The sequence below is a fragment of the Vicia villosa genome, unplaced genomic scaffold (assembly GCF_029867415.1).
Source record: "Vicia villosa cultivar HV-30 ecotype Madison, WI unplaced genomic scaffold, Vvil1.0 ctg.000133F_1_1, whole genome shotgun sequence".
NCBI classification, from domain to species: Eukaryota; Viridiplantae; Streptophyta; class Magnoliopsida; order Fabales; family Fabaceae; genus Vicia; species Vicia villosa.
Window position 1 is genome coordinate 1,126,480 of NW_026705027.1, and position 6,608 is coordinate 1,133,087.

Genomic DNA, 6,608 nt, shown 5'->3' on the forward strand with positions numbered 1-6,608 from the left:
ATGACAGGTTTCCACAACAGGTTTCTCATCCTCTCTCGTTGTTTATTTCAGGCTCAAAACGCCCAATTCCAAAAGATGATTATGAATTTGTCCAAGGGGCAAGAAGAGCTGAGAGTCCTCGTTCATAAACTTCAAGACAACAGAGATGAGAATCTAATCATCAGCCAACCTCCAGTAAAACAAGATGACTTGGTCGAGAGGAAGATGAGGATAAGAGAAGGAAAGAGACAGGTTACTACTGATAGTCTTGCAAGTGAAGGAAGAAGGCCTTATAGGGTTGTCACAGCACCAGCTCAACAGCAAAATAATCATCGTAAACAAGGCGCACCCAAAAGGTAATTCACTAAGATCAACATGTCTTTGACTCAAACGTTGCAACACCTATTGAAAGCATAGCTACTTACAGAGATAGCTCCTCATCCAAATCCCAACACTTTCTCTCCTCGCTATAATCCCAACGCGAGGTGTGCATATCACTCCAATAGTCCTGGACATGACACTAACAATTTCTGGACATTGAAGAATAAGATTCAAGATATGATCGATGCTAGGGAAATCTAGTTCGACCCTTCTGCAACCTCTAACGTGATCACTGCTCCCATGCCCAATTATAACAAGATTGCTAATGTTGTAGATGGATAGAAGGGTGGACTGTTGGATCAATAGTTTTGCTTTCATTTGCAAATTCTTTTCTGTTTGTTTAAACATTTGACTAATGTCAGACATTATTTTAATCATCATTAATGCATTGCCGCATATGTTTGTCTAAAATTATTTCTTCTCTTATTTTTATTTTAAAGCTTCGCTTTTACTTTGTTTCTGTTTATGATATTCAACTCCTACTAAGTTGTACGCTTTTGGAGGGAGGAAGACGAAAATGATATTGTGACCTTATACAATAATGCTTTTAAATAGACTATGCTGACGATGTATAGGCATTTCTTCAATTCCTAAACACTGAACATATTAGGATGTTAATCCCTAGTCAACCCCTATGAGCCTAAGAAGTAGGAGTGTTCTTTCTCATACAAATTTAAACTTAATCATAACCGGGGGCAGGGTAGTTACTGAGCTAATTCAATTTTTCCAGTTGTTAATGAACAAAATTAGTGATGGCTCCCTGTCACCATTAATCAAGACAGTCAATTTCTATCAAAAGTAAAGCCTGCTAAGTCAAAACCTATGAAGGAGACTTAGGAAAAATTGAAACACCCCGCTGACTGTAATCTCAAAATAAACAGTTCAGGCAAAAGTTAGGAATAAAAAAGTCAGTTCTCCCACCGTATTACATAACTGGTGACTCTGCTAGGGATATTTATAAAAGAGGGGTTACCTTAAAGTTTTAGATCACTTTAAATGTTTTCAATTGTTTGTCTTGTTTGCTTTATTTTTAAGGGTACTGCTTGGGAATGTTCTTTTGTGAAATATTCTAACCCAAATCTCGAGATACCTTAGGTATGTGGCAATAGACCAAGGAGACTGTACAGTTCGTTCCGATACGATTGATATGGTGGCCACTGTTAGTGCGACGCTTTGGTTTGTTCTGATGGCCCTTGAATATGATCGAGGAGACATTAGGCTGCCATGTAGTGTCATTAAGCATTAAGTTGCCCTTAGAACCCTAGTTGAACTTGACTTTGGCCTATTAGAAAGTAGCGAGATGGGTGGCTTTGGATTCCTGACTGAAGCTGGTTGATACTCGATGCTACACTCATTGAGATCAATCTTTCAAGATGTTTTCGGTCAGCCATTCGAGCGCTGAATGATATAATGCTTTCGAGAAAGATCCGTGATATGAGCTCCCTAGACCCTGATCTTTATTTAGGACAGGTTGAGCCAACTAAACTTCAGTGGGGAGGGTACTTACCTATGGACTCCATGCAAACCTTTAAACCTAAGGACAATTGTGTGACGTGCTTGTGCGTGCTACTAACCCTTTGATTTCCTTGCAAGATTTTCTTGTACGACTAACTCGTCCTTATTACCTTATGTTTTGCCCAATGCATTACATTTGCATGACATCATGACATCATAACATAGCATGGTAACTAAGCATTTCAAGGATATTTGGAATTTAGGGCGCACAATTTCAGGTGCTATTATCAAAGATTGAATTCCTATCAAGTGGCAAGAGGATTTATTTTCCTCTCGCCATATACCTTCAGGTTCAGAAGTACGAGCATCCCAAATCAGAGGTTATGACCCACTAGATATGGCGAGCTTGATTTTTGTAGAAGGACGTTCAAAGATGAAAGTCAAAGTTCTTCAACAAAGCTGCGACTGCATTTCAATGTTGCAAACTAAATTCCTTAAGGATCCTTGAAAACATTGCATATGCATATCATAACATCGCATGACAGGTTTCCACAACAGGTTTCTCTTCCTCTCTCGCTATTTATTTCAGCAAAAATGGCTCTCGAACAAACTGTCAGAGATCTTCAGGCTCAGAACGCCCAATTCCAAAAGATGATTCTGAGTTTGTCCAAGGGGCAAGAAGAGCTGAGAGTCCTCGTCTGTAAACTTCAATTCAAAAAGTTGGGAATCTAATCATCAGCCAACCTCCAGTAAAACAAGATGACTTGGTCGAGAGGAAGCTGAAGATAAGAGAAGGAAAGAGACAGGTTATTACTGATAGTCTTTCAAGTGAAGGAAGAAGGCCTTATAGGGTTGTCACACCACCAACTCAACAGCAGAATAATCATCGTAAACAAGGTGCACCCAAAAGATAATTCACTAAGATCAACATGTATTTAACTCAAATGTTGCAACACCTGTTGAAAGGAGAACTACTTACACAGATAGCTCCTCATCCAAATACCAAGACTTCCTCTCCTTGCTATAATCCAACCGTGAGGTGTGCTTATCACTCCAATAGTCCTAGACATGACACTAACAATTGCTGGACATTGAAGAATAAGATTCAAGATATGATCGATGTTGGGGAAATCTAGTTCGACCCTCCTGTAACCCCTAACGTGATCACTGTTCCCATGCCCAATCATAAAAAGATTGCTAATGATGTGGATGGATAGAAGGATGGACTGTTGGATCAATAGTTTTGCTTTCATTTGCAAATTCTTTTCTGTTTGTTTAAACATTTGAGTAATGATAGACATTATTTTAATCATCATTAATGCATTGCATATGTTTGTCTAGAATTATTTCTTCTCTTATTATTATGTTAAAGCTTCGCTTTTACTTTTTTTCTGTTTATGATATTCAACTCCTGCTAAGCTGTATGTCTTTTGAGGGAGGATGACGAAAATGATACCGTGACCTCATACAGTAATGCTTTTGAACAGACTATGCTGACGATGTACATGCATTGTTTTAATTCCTAAACATTGGAGATATAAGGATGTTAATCCCTAGTAAACCCCTTTGAGCCTAAGAAATAGGAGTGTCCTTTCTCATACAAATTAAACCTTAATCATAACCCGGGGCAGGGTAGTTACTCAGCTAATTAATTCAATTTTTCCAGTTGCTATTGAACGAAATTAGTGATGGTTCCCTATCACCATTAAGCCAGGCAGTCAATGTCTATCAAAAGCAAAGCCCGCTAAGTCAAAACCAATGAAGGAGACTTAGGAAAAATTGAGACATCCCGCTGACTGTAATCTCAAAATAAACAGTTCAGGCAAAAGTTAGGGATAATAAAGTCAAAAAAGGGGTCACCACAAATCCTCGACAAAAAAATATTACAAAAATAGGGAGATAGATGACTGCCTTTTAAACAAACTTCAGGTTTTAGAACCGTCACCAATGTTAATGTTACAATTCCAAATTCTTTTGGAGCTTGAACGCATAGTTAGCTGAGCATAGGACTGAAGAACATCATGAGGAGTGGGATGGGTATAAATAAATTTTGAGCCATTTTCATTTGTTTCTTAAAATCGTGAACCAGGCCACGATATAACCCTTAAAAGTCCTAACTGAAGCATGGTTAGTCCGAAGGCGTATTGTTATCGAAAGGTATCCTAACTCCTTAAGGTTTACCATAAATCCTGAGTTGATATCACGTTTTTACAAATATCGCTTTCTTACATCTTTTGTTTTACTAAAAACGTTCTTTAAACTTCAAGACAGACATATCCATCACATTTTTTTGAGTGCCTTTATAAAATGATTCTGTCTACGTAATTTCAAATGCTTGTCATCAGGAAGAATCTGCATGAGGTATGACTAATGACTAAAAGTCTTCCCTGCGGATAAAATTTCTTCGAAAAAACCGAAACGTCTCGTACGCCTATCTTAGTTGGCTAAAAGCTTGTGCATACAAGGGGAACGACATATTATTATCCCATCTACAAGGGGCAATCTGGTCACGATTCATAGAATCTCTCAAAGGCTTTGAACAACCAGAGAGGCTAGCCCATCATTAGGGGCAAGTTGCATTAGTCACAAATCTCAGCAAGAGCTTTTTATCTACTAGTATCAGATGGTGTCAGTATTAGTCTCTCATTCGAAGTTCTAGTTCCAGTAATCTCAAGCGTCGGGTATACCAGGCTACTGACCCCAGGGTCAGGTAGGCTCCCACAAGCGAAGGACCACGTATGGTTAAAAAGTGTTTTCCAACAGCAAGTATTTGAAGACGTGGGGCAATGAAAATTTTAAATCTCCAGGAATCTTACCCACAAAGTTGTTTTCACAACAAATATCCCCAAAGAGTAATCCTCGAGAAGTTATCTTCAAATAATCTCTTCGCTACAGAGACTTGGTTCCCCAACAGAGTTTATATCTCCAATGCTAAAGGTTCTCCGACACAATCTTCTTCTCCGATTGGGTTTATTCAGACTCTCTATCTCCAGTAAAGTTGACACTTACAATTAGTGTTATTCATCTCTTTTATCCCTAGTCAGGGTATATCAAGATCAAATCCTTCAAATTGATTTTATCTCCAAGCTGTAATTAGAAATCTTCAACTGAGTATCCTTGTATAAGGAAAGAATTCCCAGCAAGGTCATTCTAGGATCAAGATGAATTGTCATCATCTCCAACAAAGAGTAGGGATTTATTTTCCCAACCAGAAATTTCTATATGGAGCTACCAAGACGCTTCAACCACATAGCGGTGGCCATACATCATGCAATTACATGGCCCAGCCATGTATTGTTCACAATGTATCATGACACATACATATACAACATACTGAAGTCTCATTTATTTTGAGAAACCCATTATATCATGCATTACATACATCATGACATTGCATGAAACTAACTTTTCCTTTTCAGGATATTCCATAATCAAATAAACATCATCGTCTAGATACAGTACAGAGACAATCAAGACAGTGATTTAATCTTGACAGATACAAACCCGAAGCTTAATGATCAAGAAAAACATTACCCATCCTTTCTAGGAACTTGTTTAGGTAGTTTTCTTTAAGACACTTCTCAACCTTTTTAGATAATCTTCTTTAAGACACCTTTCATTCCTTTTCAGAAAGCCTTTTTAGGTAGTATTCTTTAAGACATCTCTTATCCTTTCTAGGTAGTCTTGTCTAAGACGTTTCCTATCCTTTCTAGGAGTCTTTCTAGGTAGTCTTGTTTAAGATGTTTCTTATCCTTTCTAGGAGCCTTTCTAGGTAGTCTTGTTTAAGACGTTTCTTATCCTTTCTAGGATCCTTTCTAGATAGTCTTGTCTAAGACGTTTCTTATCCTTTATAGGAGCCTTTCTAGGTAGTCTTTTCTAAGACGTTTCTTATCCTTTCTAGGAGCCTTTCTAGGTAGTCTTGTTTAAGACGTTTCTTATCCTTTCTAGGAATCTTTCTAGGTAGTCTTGTTTAAGACGTTTCTTATCCTTTCTAGGAGCCTTTCTAGGTTAGTCTTGTTTAAGACATATCTCAACCTCTTTAGGTAATCTTATTTAAAATATTTATCCAATCTTTTCTAAGACATCTCTTGCCCTTTCAGGGAGCTTTTAGTTAGTCTTCTCTAAGACAATTCCTCCCGAGCTTTGTTTAAAGCCCAATCTTCTTTACATCAGTTTTCTATCCTTTGTTTGAACAAGTTCAGGTAGTTTCCTTTAAGACGTCTCTTAGCACAGCCTTTAAGCCAATTGGTCTACCTTTTTCAGGAACCTCTCCAGGTAGTCTTCTGTAAGACATTACTTCATTTTGATGAAACTTTCCTTCAGATATAATCAATGAATATGATTCAGTCTAAAAAGCATCTGCTTTAGACAAACATCTTGTCAAACATCTGGATGGTATCTTTAAGCCCATCTCAGACAACTTTCTACCAATAACTGGGTGGCATCCTTAAGCTCATCCCCAACAAAACTACGTCCTGCACTGGCAAGTGAAAATTTTAGGGCACTCAAGTATTCAATCATCTTCTACCTTCAGATTCCAATAGGAAATGAAGCCAATCTACATCCTCAGGTTTAAAAAGATTGAATAGGGGCAGTTGTCATACCCCAAAATTTTCCTTCAATATTTTGTTCAAGCAGTCTCCTCAAGCCCAAATGATCAACAGTCGACTAGTTTGACCTGAAAGTCAACTATGGTAAACTCACGGTCAAAATACCTAAGTTTTGGTCAACATCCTTCATTTGAAGTAATATTCATCATTTGATCAAGGTTTTATCATGATTCATCAAGAAAA